Source organism: Lutjanus erythropterus, chromosome 20, assembly GCF_056507025.1.
Source record: "Lutjanus erythropterus isolate fLutEry1 chromosome 20, fLutEry1.hap2, whole genome shotgun sequence".
Classification (NCBI taxonomy): Eukaryota; Metazoa; Chordata; class Actinopteri; order Lutjaniformes; family Lutjanidae; genus Lutjanus; species Lutjanus erythropterus.
In genome coordinates, this window is record NC_139336.1 from 11925001 (window position 1) to 11942254 (window position 17254).

Genomic DNA, 17254 nt, shown 5'->3' on the forward strand with positions numbered 1-17254 from the left:
CTCTTTTTGTCTCCCTCTCTTGTGTCCTCCAGTAAATGCTGATGACAGCATTTCCTATTTTTCACACAGCAGAGAGCCCCTGAACTTCCCGGAGGAATTGCTATGACGATGATACACCAATGAGTAAGCAGGGACGGTGACAACCTGTGAATGTAAATCTGTCACGATGTATAATGCAATACTTAATTTGTCTTCATACAGGCTAGTTCAGCTTGGCCTACAGCAGATATGAGTTCTATGGATGACAGTGAGTCAAAATTCAAAGGAGGTGTTTGGTCTTGAGCCCCATAAAGAAACTGATTATTTAGATTTTTACTTAAAATAAAAAGAAAGCATGTGAGATAGAAAACAGAGCTTTTGGAAATGGAGATCTGACAATTCAAGATGTAGGAGGAAAACACACATGACTAACAAACTAATTCTAAGATGTCCTTGAGGAAGGCACTGAATCAAAGCTGCATTTGCAATGCAGTTCCCTGTTATTAATATGCACAGCAGCATGCGTGTGACCAAAGCACTGCTGAAAGAAACATACACCCTGCTTTAACATTATCTGAATACATAAAGGTTAATAAACATATATATGTAAATTTTAATTTCCTTCAGCCTGCGGTGGTTTCTGAGGGACTCATCTAAATTCGTATTATACTGTTGAAATTGGCTCTACACGCACAAACTGTGATCATAGATAGTAACACATTTATTTATTTATTGTGAGTGCTAGGTAAGTGGCTGTGTAATTTTCGAATAAGTGGCTATTTTCATTACTCATGCAAAGAGAGGAAATTAGAATTCAATGAAAAGGTGAGTTATGGAAACAAACAGAAAGCAGCGGAGTAAAATCTCCAAACATAAGGAAAATCGTCTTGCATCACAACCAGTGCCCTTCCACTGGTCAAAATGTGAATAAGTGCCCTCTAGGGTGCACTTCTACTGATCAAAACATGATAATGTGTCTTCTAGGGTGCTCTTCCAGGGGGTAAAACATGACAAAGTGCCCGCTAGGGTGCCCTCGAAGTGGTCAAAATGTAATAAGGTGCCCTCTAGGGCACCTTTCCACTGGTCAAAGTGAGATAGTGCCCTTGCAGCCTAAGGTGCCCTTACAGTGGTCAAAATGTGATAAAGGGCCCTCTAGGCCACTATTAGCTGCCCTAAATGACAGAAATTAACTGGCTTCTATGTGAAACTAAATGTTCAAATAGTTAATAGTTCACACTGTGTTTTATTACAGAGGTGTAGTAGTTGTTGTACTTAAGGTCACAGCTGGTGCACTTTTTATTTTTTTTACCCCTGCCCCTCAGACAGTCACTAATCACGGTCATGAGGTATAGAACTGACTGAAACTGAGTCGTGTGAGTGTGAGTGTGTGCGTCCGTGTGTAGGTGAGCACATGCATGTGTGATGTCCTGAGTAAACACTTGACTCATCAGGGTCTTGACAGATCTATTAGCATCCTCTTCCAATTTGTCCCCTCCTACACACACACGCACATACAGTCGCACACACAAACACACACCACTAGCGCTTAGCTCCAGCCCTTTCATTGTTTATTAGCGATGCAATCCGTTATAAAGGTTTGGCCAAGCATCAGGACTGCTTGGTCCCACGCTCACACCTTGCATCAACCCCGGCTGCATCCAAATGACCTGCTGTGGGGAAATATCGAATCAATGCTGTTTTCTAAGGTTGCGGCCACACTCTTCAGAGGGAAATAAATGCCAGAACATAACAGCAAAAAGAGAAAACGAAAAGGAAGTCCTATTAAGGAAAAATGAATACAGAGATTAAGGTGGACAAAAAGAAGATGAGGAAGAAAAGACAAAAAGAACATAACAAGGAAAGAGGAGAGTATGAAAAATTGTTGAGACAACAGGAGCAGGAAGAGTAGGAGGGAGAAGAACTGAGTGACTGAATGAAAGAAAAACAGCACGACAGAAAGTGAAGTGAAAAGGGAACAACATGAAAAATCCCATCTCTCCACACATGTTGCTGCTGCAAGCGCATTCACAAGTACACAACAGACAAAGCATGTTCACAAGCACTGCTGCACGCACAAACACACATGGATGGCCAAACACACACGAATACATACACACAGATAGATTCTTGTGTGCAGTTTATGTAACTGTGTTTGTCTACCGATTATCATGAACTCATTTAAGACTCTTATGCAACAGCACTTAGATATTCAACATTCAAAATCATTTTTCTCACACGGGATTTGGAAACTCTGGTCTCCTGCGTTGCTCAGCCAAATATCTAACCACCCAAGCTGAGCGAAGTCCCTGAACTACACTGACTGGAGGAACAAACTTTCAAAGTAAGAGAATGAAATATACTTGAAACCTGAATAGTGATCATAGCAGCGGAATTTTATCTTCTCAGAGCAGGAGTTTTAACATCTGTGGGTGGGTATTATTCTCATGAAAATGTCAAAACAAGAAATGATAAAATATATTGGATCCTGCGGGTTTATTCCTTTTTTTTTTTTTTTTTTAATATTTCGTTTCAAAACAACAAGTGATAACTGTCTCCCACCAGTGGGAAACATTTAATGACTCTGTAACTGAGCCAACATGATGCTATGAATTGTTGACTGACAGAAAAACATGGGTTTAACTACAGAAATCAACCCATATTCAGATTTAAACTACTGGAGCCTTTCTTTACCCACTGGTAAGGAGCTGAGCCTCCAACATTTCAGCCCCAGGCCAAAAAGTTGTATTACTTGACTTGATTGGTTTCTCTAATTGTCTTATTGGTTTTAAATATGGCTGTGCTGCATCTTTTCTTTTTAGAAATAATAATTTATGATCAGAAATCAAATTCTACTGAATATACATGGAGAATTTGTAGAAGATTTTAACCAGTCACAAAAAGTATTTAATAGAATAATGTAGTATGATAACTCATTACAGCTCCATAATCGAGTTAACTGGTGAAATCTGCAACGGCCCCAGAAGCTTGGTTGTTTGCTAGTATGTGTTTTGTCTTTTAGGTCTTTGGCTGGGTGTCATTAGAGTAACTGGGAAGACTTGGCCAATGTTCTCAATGTTAACAAACCCTGCAGCTCCTGTTTTTTGTGCTGCTTTATTTTGTTTCACACCGACAACACACACCGCACATTATCCCACATGTCCATGCACTTTCACATCTCTGATCCTGATTTCCTCACCTCATTGCAGTTATTATAATTCATACATTTTGTGCATTACAGTTTGTAATTGAAAGATTCAATGCACATCTTGCGTCTTTGTTGCAGCCTGCAAGCCTGTCGTAACAAACTGGGGGCTCATCCAGGTACTGACACCAACTGCTGGCTTACAACAGCATCATATCCGATGAATAACACAAGAACAACAACAAACATCTACTCAAAGTAATACCTTCTCAAGTCAAAATCATGCCACTAACCTTGTGACTTAGTAGGGGTCAAGGGGAAACACCTAGAATGAAACAAGAAGAAACACAGAGTTACTTGATTATGGAATTAAAAATATGTCCTTTCTTTTTTATCACACTCCAAATATGTTGTCACCATCAACATCCTGACAAAGACATTCAATTAGAAATTGTCTGAATTCAATAAGATATGGACCAAAACTTGCTTTCTCCTAACCTGAATTCACATCTTAAAATGTAGAAATATTACAGAAATTGGATTACATAATCACAGCAAATGGATGTAGTTTTGTAGCTGCAAGCCATTCCCTGAAAAAAAAACACTAAAAGCAAAGGTTTAAAAATATAGTGGCCTGTGTTGGACTGATGGTCATTTGATATATTGCAGTTTTAATATTGTGTATCACTTACAACAAACAGCAACAACAAATTCAATACATCTTTGTTAGTAAACAGACATATTTTGAGTTTGCTCAACTGAAACATTTCACATACAGGACCAGTGTGTAAGATTAGACGTATTGGCATACATATATATATGTATTCTGCCAATACGTCTAATCTCACACACTGGTCTTGTATGTGTCTGTACTGTCTTCAAACAGTTAGCTTTATGTTTGGGTTCAATGGGGCTTATTTTCCTCTCTAGTAACAAGCCATTTGGTGCCATTTTTCCTGCAAATGATGGAAAACAACTTTCACTGACTGGAAAATTACCCACGCTTGGTGATCCATCTCAATAAACAATACAAATGTCGGCTCTTGTATCATTTCTTAGTTTCGTGCTATTCCCTTGTGATAAGGTTGAGTGATTTCCTGTTTGGGTACACATTCCGAGGCGTCTCATTGGTCCGCAGGATGATCCTGGCTCTCTGATTGGGTGGGCAAACCAGAGGATGTGCGTGTAAAAACCTGACATGTTGCACAATGCATTTTGTAATGCTTTTGTTTTTGTGTCCTGCCTAGAAACTATGGATTTAAATTAGCATTTTTGTTAAAATCCAGCATGTTTACATGTATTTTTATACTGATTTTCATGAATGTGTGCTGTCCCAATCAAACAAATAAAGTAAATTATTCCATGTAAATAAAGTTTTTCACTTTAATAAAATCTTTAATAGCTGCATGTGCATTCCACTGTCCTGTCCTCCCCTTTCCTGTCAGCCAGCTCCATCCCAAATACACCGCTTCACAAAAGTAATTACTGACTGCCTCCTTTCGTTAAGGTCTGTCTTGGTTGTGACAGCAGTTAATTACAAGTTGGGTGTGTGTTAGACACTAATAAGTCAGTATTTAATTAAAACAATAATAATAAAGGGATTACATGTATAAATCTAAAAGGACAAATTCCAGGCACAGCAAAATGACTGAGCAAATGTAATACAGCCATGGACACGAGTAAATAATCTGATGCTCCAAACAGCACCAGAACTGTGGTTAACATCCCACTCAACTCAGTAAACCACACTAGACAACAAACCTGCAAATCGGGCTCTAAAAATGGCAAGAAACTAACACAAACAGGACTCCAGTTCATGAAAGATGAGTTACAAGGACATTCTCTGGGAGGAATGGAAACATAAAAGGATGAATAACGGGTGAACAAAAGTAATCTTGCAGTGTTGTTATCCAGCACAATGGGATGACAAACGTTCACTGGTGTGCACGGCAAAGTGGCTGTAATGGTTTTTATTGTTTGGAGGTGGCTCAGGAAGAGGTGATGCAGAGATGGATGTTAATCAAATGCTCTCTGGCTCTCATGCACATATGTATAAATGAGCGGAGGCATATGCACAACGTTTTGGAGCACCATTTTAGATTCTATTTCGCAGCCATGCGAGATGACTGACAATTGCTGTCAGATTCCACTCCATTACTCGCGCGCGCACTCAGACACACACATATATATTGATTACTAAAGTCTGCAGCCTGTGGAGTGGAGCCAATGTGAGGTGGGAGGGAGAGGGTTTATGCACATACTAACACATGCATTGGGAATGGAGGGGCTATGCAAGGACAAATTTTAAGCAACTGTCTCCTGCAGGCATAGAAATGCGCACAGACACGCACGTCACACAGATTACACCACCTGCTTGCTGTTGTCTTGCTTTATTTGCAACTTAAGAGGAGCAGCGAGGAGAATAGTAGAGAGAGGATGACTTTTTTTTATCAAACTTCTCTAGAATCCCTCTAAAATGATTACTCTATGGGGTGAAAGGATTTCTGTAGGAGCACGAACACTCTGGCTTTTGTGTTTCCTATTTTTGGAGGTGCTTGTATCGTTGGTGATCTACATTAAGACTCGCAGCTTAATCTGCTTTATTGTAAGCTGCAGATGGATACAACTGTCAGCTTAATGTCTACAACGTAGAAAGGACGAGAGTAGAGGAGATGAGGAGGGAAGAGGGAGAAAAATAGGCAAGATGATGAGGAAAAAAGAAGGAGAGGCAACTGAGAGCCAGATCAATGTCAATAGCTAAAGGAGGAGGCTGTTTGGCACACTTGTCTGATCATTCACAGTCCAAATACCACACACACACACACACACAACCATTTAGCCAGAGGCCAAAAGTGCTCCTGCCACCCAGCAACACAGGTTTCATTTTTCCACACAAACACCTTTCTTGGGATTCAGCTTTCCATTTATACCTCGTTTCTGACACCCTACCTTGCACCTCCCTGCCCTCTCTCTATCTGTCTATCTGCCTTTCTTTGTCTGACTATCTGTATTGGCTGTCTGTCTGTGTTTTGCTGCCTCTGCAATGGAGAACTTTGGTTGCACAAGGTGTGAAATGAGACCGTATTGATCTGTCTGCCTGTGTGGACGTGTGATTGTATGTGTGTGTTTATGACTGTGTGTGTGTGTGTGTGTGTTTGTGTGAGAGTGCTGCCCTCCATGTCATCTTCAGGTAAGACGGTTTTTCATCTTATTAGAGTGCATGTGAATCGTGCACAGAAAACCAGAATGAGTGAGATAATGACATTATTACTAAGTCAGAGAACTCTCTCACATACACATACTATTCTCTAGCAGTGTTATAGCTCATATTTATTCTCTTATTTACCAGTATGCTATTACAGTATGTAGCGTGCATTTTAATTTTACTGCTGATATACAGATCCCTCTTCTGTTTGTAAACATTATGATGTTTTTTGTAGGTGGACGCAAAAAATATCCCTAAAAACATTAGCTAACACTAGCTAACAAATTTTGTTGGCTTGCTTCTTAGCAATGACTCAAGAAAATAAAAGCTCATCTAAATATAGGCAATCACTCTCCAAGACCACAAGTGTTATTTGAAAAGCTTCACATTAACTAGTTGATCACCAACTGGTCTTTTTGGATGAATTCTGTCATTTGAGTTTGCTAATTTAATTTTCTGCATATGTAACAGGAGCTGCTCCAGGACACATTCAATGGCACCGTAAACACCCACTGAACCAGAGGACGAGTGAGAGTTAAACAAGAGTTGGTAATTGTTATAACAGTGGAATTAACTAGATTATTAAAGCTCATTTTAATTCAGTAAAAGAAAGAAACTTGAATTTAGAAGGTGATCTGTTGTATTTTCTGTTTTATAAGAAAACTAGGTCTGAGAATATTTCCTTTCTTGACATTTTGAGTTTGTTTGAATTTGTTTACTTTGTCGCGGCTCACACACAGCTCACAGCTTTCATGGTATTACATTTAACAATAGTTGCCTTTTTTGACAGGCAGTGGCTGCTGATATGCTATAAAGCTTAAATTTGGATCCTTTACAGCTTCAATTCTGGCACCCAACAGCATAGCAAGATGACATTTTCACTTGGTTAAGCCTTCTACTACTCTGAGGTGATCTGTGTTTGCCTCCAGCTTTTCCTTTGTTTTTCCTCCAGCTAACACCATGACGTGATCATGACGTCAGCATTAAAAACGTCTCGAAAGTCCAGAGGCACGATGTTATTTTGCCATACCTATGTGGTTCTGTTGATTAATCCTAATCTTTTCTATACTGGAAGACAATTCACTCAACCATATTCAAATTAATTAACATGATGGCACTGCTTTAGAAATGTGATGTGAGAAAAAGGACATCAGGACAAATGCCACTGTGAGAAAAGGGCATCAAATAAGCAGTTAAAAAGGAATTTCTCCTTCTTATCTCTCCTGAGGCTAGGATACTCATACTCACACATTTTACTATCCAGCAGCCAAACAACTGCAGTGTCTGCCCCCAAACAGGCTGAAAATGTGGCAATAAATTATGAATGAAGGTAATATTAGCCATCTTCCTGAACAGCTGTGCTTAGTTTAATCTCAACTCACATTGTTTTTTCGATCCAAATCATTATAGTATTGCTTTCCTGTCATATCTGCCCGCTCGCCTGCTCAGTGCATAACCCCGCCACCTTTCAGTGAACTACTTCAAAAACTTTGTGGCTCTGCCTGTACAGTATGTCTACACTTGGGTCTCAACTCTCGCTGCTGCCACCGCTGAACTGTGACAAATCCCTGTACAGTCTACTGGCTTGGATGTCACAATGTTACTTCCATATACAGTCACTGTAACACCCATCCCCCTGAAAGGCTTTATTAAACCTTCAGCTTAATTTTCTTTTTAAGGCATAAGAGGATCAGTTGCAGCAGAACATGAAGAAACAACCCGGTAGATTAAATATAACTTAACACTAACTTAACGTGATTATTCTAATCAAGAATTTGATTGCACGGTTTTATTCTTGAAAATCTTTGTGACCAGTTTTGGCTGCCATCTTCTCTTAAGCCCCATTCACACATGCACTGCAACTTTGCACTCATCTAAATACAACCCAGAGGAGCTGTATGTGCATCAGTTGCCCTGGACTTAACCCTGCCAGCTCCCTATTTCTAAAGTCCAGGTGAGCCACACATGGATAGAGCAGATCACTGTGTTGGTGACGCTGCATGGTGATGTCGCTGCTTCATACTCTTATCTGCTTGCCTGTATATTGCTTCTGTTGATCATATAGACCATATGCACATCAATGAGGCTCATTTGCCTCGTTTTAATGATTTTCTTCATCATCTTTTAATCTTATTCCTACAACCATTTACAGGTGCTTTGCCATTTGTTAACACTCCACCTTCTCACTTGATTTTCATCACCCTAATTTTCTTTTTTAACAAACCTTAATGGCTACCAAGCAGTGTTTTTCTTACTCTTTTCCTTTGTTTCCATCTGCCGTGCTTCCTCTCCTCTCCTAGCCCCATTTTTCTAGAATTTCATCATTCCCTTACTTGATCCATCCAGGCCCCACCTGCTCTCTCACCCTATTTACCCCTTATCCTTCATTTCCCTTACTTTCTCCACTTCTCCCTTCATTTTTCCTTTTACTCTCCAGCACCCTCCCTCCATCATCTTACCCTCATCTGCTTTGCTTTTATATTCCTTCTCCATCCACTCCTCCCTTTCTTCATTCCTCCCTCTTTCCACCCGCCTCCCTTGTAAGATAATACATTTGCAGCCTGAGTGATCTATTGATTCCCTGAACCCCAGCGCCCTTCAGAAAGGTAATTTTTTAAGGAGGAAAGAAGATTAGACAGAAACGCAGCACATTTCAAGGTGAAAGGGGCTCTCCCCACTTTACTCATCGATGGAAATATCTCAGCTTTTTAAACGGGGTGATGTGTGATGGGCGAAAGTGCGAAGTGCTCCATGCACCTCCTCTGCCATCCTATCTGCTCTTTCTACACCTTGCGTGTTTGCTTTCCTCTTTCCGCAGTATCTTTGAAGGGATCCAAAGAAAGAATGGAAGCCAAATAAAGTGGCTATTGCCAAAAAAATGTCTTCTCAGATCGGTACACACTGCGTTTTGGAATTGTCTCAGTGCTTCAGTTCTTGAAAAAGTAATGACAAAGCTTTATGTGCAGAACTTAGTAATGTCAAGCAACATGTAGGGGGTATTGCACTGATACCGGATTAATGTTCCTTAAGTTTCCTTTTAAATTATCTATTAATGCTGCGATAAACTGAAGTTATTGATAACAGGGAAATGAGGATGGATTGCCTGTCTGCCTAGCACCTACAGACTGTGGCCTTCCAACAACCTTTTAAGTTTATTGCAAGCAACACTTTGTGTTATGGATTTAACTTGGGTACAACATCAAGGTTGATGATGCATGTAGACTGTACAGTCACACCTACTGAATTGTAGGCTTCAGCGCAAGTCAGTATAGAAGAAAACATCATCAGCATACATCAACAGCACGTATCATCCGTCTGCATCGCTACAGTGTGAACAATGAAGCAAAGCAAGAAACGAGCCCTTGTAATAGGGGTCTTTTTGTGCATTGAAAAAAATCCTAAGAAGAGAGGGAGAAGAGGGGGAATGTGAACACGGTTGTGGGATGATGAAGATGCCAACTTGGAATACCAATTTAGCAAAGAGAATTGAGGGGACGTGAAGCATTTTTGCAGCACACTATGTATGCTAAGTATGCTAAAATAGTGTCCACCAATACACACAACATTCTTATTGACTAGTTCACAGGTGTAGGTCAAAGAAGTAAACACATTGTGAGATGATTAGCCTAAATTCCTGTTTTTTTTCTTATAATACTTTATTTTAAAGTTTCAAAATTTTGCCAGAACATAACATTCATAACAGTACATATTTTTCAGGACATAGGTGATCTTCTCTAAGGGCACATAGTGAGTCATCTCATATCAACTTTGATATGGAGGAGACAGAGTCCCAGATCTAATGGACATTATCCTAAATTTCAGACACTGTCAGAATTTTTTCCAAGACCATGAGAACGACCCAAAATCTTCTTTACCCAGCTTTAAACAAATCTTTGCAAGTTCATCATTATAAAACTGTGAGGCTGTCTTGGATGTAAGAGATCAGTGTGAAAACGTATGTTATTATGTTACGGTAAATTAGTTGGCAGTGGAGAAAATAATCTGTTGTTAATAAGCTAAAACTAAGTCCAGTGTTAGGCTCCTTTTTACGGATTATAAGAATACAACTCAATTCCTGTTTTGACACTAAATACTCATTTTATTGCAGGAGTAGTAACCACAGATTTAGCCGTGGTGAACATTCATTTCTATTCCATATTTGCCACACACAGCTTTGCTACAATTTAGCTGCTGCTTATTTCCCTGAAGGGAATTCAGATTTTGCTCTGTTTTCAACCAACAGAAGGTCACAGAGAAACAGTCTGGCAGCTGTTCACTTGAAAGAAAACAGTTACCACTGCACTTTTACTGCAGGTCAGATTTATATTAGGGACCTTATGATGAATAGCACGTCATTTCAGGAGAAAACTTAATGTGAGCAGCAGCAGCAGTTTATTTAGTGTATTAATTTGAAGTTTCCACCATCCGTCCCATTTCTGACATGACCTTATGATCTGGATTTGTCCTCTGACCAGTGGACGTCCAGCCTGTGACAGCCATCAGTTTGTGTCATCTCTGTCTAACACTCAGCCAGTGGGCTGGCTATAAATGGTTCGGTTTAAATGGTATGTCCCAAAGGAACAAAGAAAGCCATTCCAGTGGAAACAAGTGGCTCAGTGACCGGAGACTAATGCAGGTTATCGTCAATGATAATTTGCCATCATGTTGCTTTTATGTAATGGCTCAGACGGATGACGGGCATTATTCTGCACCATCAACCAGGGATTAATTGTATTTATTTATTTATTATTTATGATGAAACATTTAAATTAATCCAGTGTTAGACATCTGTTCAATGAACTTATTCATTACATAAAAAAAAATAACTGTCATGCTACTGATGTGCATTCACTTCATTCACCTAGTTAAAGAAGTCAGTAAGTGTGATTTTGTGTGTTTATATCTCCAAGTCAACTTAATGAGATTAGATCATTTGTTTTTATGTGGCATGATCATTGTTCAAATGATAGAATGAATGTGTATATATGCATGACAATATTCAAATTTGTGTTTCACCCATGAATTAAAAACTGTTAAAGAAAAAAAGAAAACAAAAGTTTAGAACACAGTTAACAGACACAGTTTTGTCTGTAACAACATTAAATTTCCTAGCTTGTATACACCTTGCAAGGTCAAACGAGAAATTCAAGCACAAATTTCATTCATAAAAAGAGAGTCACTGCTTCAGAATTTCTGAAAGTCAAGTCAAAAAGACGAGATGTTCCTCCAGTTTTCAAGGAGCTTGATGAAAAAGCATCCTGACTATGCAAGATTACCTTTGGGTAAATGGCTTGAGTGAAAAGTGGATTGAAAACTTTGTTGCAGCTGCACTATTAGGCTACATGCAAATGTAAAAATGCACCACCTGGTGCAGCTTTAGTCAAGCTCTGAATGAGATTGGATTCTGTCTGGATGCATAAGGTCTTTGAAAACCATTTATGGAGTTAACTCTTTATGTCATCAGTTCAGATCTGCAGGGCTGTCCATGAGGCAGCTGCCTCTGCTCGTGCCAAGAGTCTGATTCAGTAGTACAGAGGAATGGAGGAGGAGAGTAAAAGGGGGTGGTAAAGAAAAAGAGAATGTCAGGGAGGAAAGACAAGAATGAAATGAGGTAGAAAATAATGCAGAAGTAGAGCTTATAGTTATGGCAAAATCAAGGAAAATAGAAGGGATAAAATGTTTAAAAAATAACTTGGGGGGAGGGAAAAAAGAGATGAGGAATAATTTAGCATTAGCATCAACAATCTAACACCAGTGAGAACTCTCATGCATCCCTGTCAATATTCTTTCTCCCTCAGCCTCTATTCACCTCTCTCTTGGGGAGGGGGATAAGTCTTTATCAAAACAAATGGGTCTTTGAGAAAATACTACACTTATCTATAATCGCAGGCAATCAAAGAAACTCTGATGTTTTCTGTCAAGGGCCCGATAGCGACCATCTTGGCTGACTGTCTCTCTGCTCTCTTGTGAGCACAGCTGAAATAAACTTGAGTTTTCTCTGTTTTTCAACAGCTTGACTTTTTCTTTTGATGACCTTGTTCAGCTCCCTTTATATCCTTCAATTATGCGATTTAGCATATCTTTAACAAATTATATGTCATATCGTCAATCTCTGTATCTCCATATATCCATCTTTCTTTATTGTCATTTAGTTTCCTTCCATCTCCTTTTATAATACTCTCACTCTCTCATCCCCGCCCCTCCAAAACAACCTCTCAGTGATGGATATAACTGCTTAGCTGCTCCATAAAGGCAACACAATGGATGCCATAGCTCACTGATATTGTTGCTTCATGTCACTTCAGCCATGTGTTTGGATCTACCAGGTGAATGGAGCATTCCATTCCAGCATGCGGGTGATGTATTTATGTATTTATGTGGAAAAGAAAAAATAATGCAAGAAAAAAAATCTATAACCAAGAAAAGGGGAAAATGGACCTGACATTTATAAGGTTTTGCTACAGTAGGGAGAGAAAATAAAATAGTTGGTTCAGCACAATAACAGAAAAACATTTTCTGTAATATCCATAGTGGTATTTAGCCATACAGATTGTTCTGGATTTAAGTCATGCACAAGTTTTTAGATGATTTTATCTCTACTAGGGCAAGAATCTGGCAATATGATGTGTATAATGATACAGGGGTTACAATCTGGTATATCATGATATAGTGCAATATTGTAAGCAAGGTGAGATATGTTTTTTAAATCACATTTTAGGAACACAGGAGTATAAAAAACACACCATCATACACAACAGAAAATGAACCACTGCCATGATTCTTTGCATGTATCACGATAGTTTTTTAAACTACTCTACTTACTAAACTTACGTTTCCTACTTAAAAATTGCCTCTGACTAGCTCTCTCATATATAAAATCAACTGGGTTTGTCATCTTTGTGTGTTCCCAGACAAATTTCCCACAGCATCAGCAATGAGAGTGGGTCTCCTTGGTTTAGAAGAAGTTCCTTTATTTGCAAAAATTAATTAACAATGAGCTGGACTTACGCCATTGTTCTAACTTGGAAAGTTGACAAACAGCACAGAGAAAAAGCACAAAAGAAGACGATGTCAAAACCTAGCAATATGGCTGATGGCGGAGCATGTATATATTTAGCAGATGGCTGATAATAATTATCTACAGGCTGAGATCTACAGCAGACCACTGGGTTCAGCTAATTCACAATATGCTTGATTCCATTCATAGGCTACTCACTTCTGAAAGGTCAATTAACTTCCACATGCCATGTTGAGAAGTGCTTATTATAGAAGACAGCATATAAACCAAACTAAAGTTGCAAGCACCACTGCCATAGCATGCAACTAAACAGCTACTACTGCTGCTTCTTCCTTATTTCTTAGTAAAGTGTGGTCGATCCTTTTCAGTTGACAACATCACTCCGGGTCAAAGTGACAAGTTCAACCTCTTCTGGGTGAGTAGAACTCCCTGCCTTAACAGCTTCAATCTCAGGCTCCAACTCCAAGATGAAGAGAGCAAGTTTTTTTTTTTTTTTTTTTTCCCTGAGCATGAGGACGGATTAGTGATTGTCTCATTTTGCACCTTCTATCTACTTTAGAAGATTCGCAGGGGCTGGTTTACTCTTAACTTTTCTCCTCTGCTCCTCCATTAAACCCTCACTTTAAAATTCATCAGGCATCTTCTCCCCGGCTTGTGACTACCCATCTAGCCGCCAATCACTAATCAGCATGCTCTTTAGCTCCTTCTGTAACAATCTGCCTCCAGCTCTTTATACTGATGCCAACATTTAGCTCCCCACCAGCACCACTGCCAGCATCAAGTGGCAAGATGGCCAAACTGGGGGTTATGTACTGAGCAATTACAAGACTCCTCCCAATAATCCAGCGTCGACTCCAGATGGAGTCTCCCAAAAGACTGTTCTCTAGTATGTCTCATCAACAAAAAGTTTTTACCCATGAATGAGTCACTGATTGTTACACACCTCTAAGAGCATTCATGCATCTATACATCCACTTTCTATACCTTTGTATCCTGTTCAGCGTTGTGGCTCACTGACTTTATGACAGACACCGTAGGAAGAAACTGGACAATCCCCCAAGTTCACAAACATGTTGTCAGCATACATATATAAATAATAACCACTGACTGAGCAATTGGTAATTAGTACTTGTTTCATGTATAATACTTTAGTCTAAACAGCATACTATAAAAGACCTTCACATTGTGACCTTCCAGGACATTACAAAATGAGCATGTCAGTTGGACATTCTTACAATGTTATGGCAATTTCTAGTTGGGATGGTCCCCTGACATTCCCACAACATCCTGAAAGTTCCCTGAAAATCCCCCAGATAACATTAACCTACCCTTTAAAAGAACTTCCCATCGTGACTGTCCAGGAAAATTTGGGAAAGGATACACAGCAGAATCCGTTACACCACCGCGGATTGATCTGGGAACGTACAATTTCTAGCTGGGCCTTCAGTGTTTATGGATTAATGTGTTAATCAGAGAGCTTCGGATGTGCTTATAGGTGGGTTTGGTTATCAAGCTAATTATAAATAGTTTTTTTCAAATGATAGTCCCAATGGGCATTAAAAAAAACCCTACATATCTAACCAGGCATCTGCTATTAACAAATGCAGCTGTGTTTAGCATCTTTGTGAGTTTTACAGCAAGTAATAGTCAATATAGTCCAGTGGCCTGGGTCAAATTTGCTATAATTACTTGCCTGCCTTAAGTCAAGCTGAGGATCATTCTTGCATGTTATCTAGACTCTCCATTGTAGACTATCTAATAAAATAGACGTTACAGAAAATTAAAATGAATAAATTTAATTAGTGCACTACATTTATTAATATCTGAGCAATAAACCCCTAATCTCATATGAGACCTCTCTCCATGGATAGGTTGCTAACTGCCATATCTACATAACTCTTTTGGATGTCTTTCTCTGTGAACTGACAGCAGTAACGACGTTCATATAGCTTTTCTCTGGGATCTAAATTGGCTCACAGTGTGGTTCGAGATAGAGGGGTTTTAACAAAGCTCGCTAAGAAAGACCGAGAGGAAGAGTTGGGGAGACGGGGCTCAGTGGAGAAAGAATGAGATTGAAACACAGACAGAAAGTGAGTGAGCACCAGAGACTGGAGTGGAAATGGCCACATTATAACAGCGGGAAGCAGAGGGGGTGAAAGCAGTGGCTTGACTGACAGAAAAGAGACAAGCGATGTGATGCACAGGGAGACCACAGCCAATTCTTTGGCCCGTACTCATACTCCTCCACCTCCTTCTCCACCTCCTCCTTCATGGTAAGTGATAGGAGTTAGTCCCAAATCCCAGAGCATGCAGGCCGACGGGTGGATTAGCGTCCCTGCTCTTCCGTTATTCTCTCTGCTTGATTCTACCGTGGTTTTACACCCGAGGCAGGAGGCAAGGAGCAGGGGAGCTGATTTCATGGCAGCTTCTGTCGGATTAGACAGGAAGCTGAAGAGGGGTGCCAAGAGAGGTGGGGACACCTTTCACCCCTTTCCATTTTACCATCCCCGGTGTTTACGCTCTCCATGTTTGTGGTCTTAGTCCCCAACCATTCTCTGTTTGTCTCAGCTGACTTTGCTCATCTCTGTGTATCCTTCTCATGATTTCTTCCGATTTTCTACCACCGTGACTTCCAACTAGTTCAAAGAATTAGTTTTTTATTATTAGAATAAGTTTAATACTGATCAACTTCTCAAGATGTTTCAGCCATAAATGAAATTAAAGGAGAAATCTATAATATATTTATTGTAGTGAATCATAAAATAACCAACAACACTACAGCGTTCCAGAAAATTTCTGTTCCAGTCCATAATTTGTGTCTTTTAGAGTTCGAAATTCAAGTTGAATATTGGTAGGAGGAGATAATGCCTGTTTATATGCTGTACCAAATCATTTTAATCTGCTAATCTTTTAGAAGGAGTAAATATTTATAATGAGTAAATGGAGCATTATGTTAATGGAGTCAGGCAGGCAGGCAGAAGGCAGACTGTCACTGAACTTAAACTCTACAGTGTGTATTTTCAGAGTGGTTTTTAGGATAATTGACAGTTATACCTAAACTGATCGACTTACAGTGCAGAACTCATTGTTGCTTGTTATTGTCAACTTACAGTCATGTGTTTGTTTTGCACCCCTCCGGTGTTCCTGCAGCCTGCCTGAGCTTCCTCGAGTCTGAGGAGGAGGGGGCTGGGGGAAATAACTTGCTTCAAACATAGACTCTATATAAAATAGGATTTCAACCTATTTAATAGACCGACTATAGCTCCAACTAGCTATCTGGATTGCAGTATTCATTTCTGAAAGCGCAATTGTTACATATTGCTCCTTTAAATTGAATCTTTCAGCACAAAATAAATTACAGCGATGCTTCTCGTCATGGCCCGCGAGTGTTGGGAAAACAGACGGATCATTAGATGCCTCAACGGATGAGACAGTTTGAAGCCTTATATTTCCAGCGATCACACACAGTCTCACACACACATGCAGACATTCGTTCGCTCCCTCTACACACCCTTTATGAATCAGAGGAGTCTTGCCTGAGACCTTGTAAGCTGAAAATCTCCCTTGGCAGGGCAAGATTTCACCTTTGGCTGACTTGTACATGTTTAACTTACCACATGAGCGAATTTGGTTTGAAATACGGGTCTTCAACATTTACTGGGTGCACAAAGAAGAGTAATAGGATAGAAAAGAGAAGTCAGAAACAAAAATTTGATATTTATATGTGTATGTATAGTGCATAAGTACTGAAAGCCATATTTAACTATGGGCTTAATCCTTGGACGTTTTAAATTCATTCTTGGAAAGGAAACCATTACCTAAAGAGGATAATTTAGCATAGCTAGTGGATCTGGGGCAATGCCGTAAACATTATTGATGCTGACAAGAGACATCAATTGCTGCTGTTCTT

At 39.6% G+C, this 17254-nt stretch overlaps 1 protein-coding gene across 2 annotated transcripts in view; it reads right to left on the reverse strand.

Annotated features, from left to right (window-relative positions):
* The window catches only part of cntfr (ciliary neurotrophic factor receptor), a 282491-nt gene that overhangs the window by 186852 nt on the left and 78385 nt on the right, over positions 1-17254 (reverse strand). The window contains exon 3 of one of the 2 annotated variants that reach the window (XM_084746325.1): positions 3415-3446. The exons of the other annotated variant lie outside the window; for it this stretch is intronic. The gene's annotated coding sequence lies outside the window, so the exon portion shown is untranslated. The remainder of the gene's footprint in view (positions 1-3414; positions 3447-17254) is intronic. 2 annotated transcript variants of the gene reach the window in all.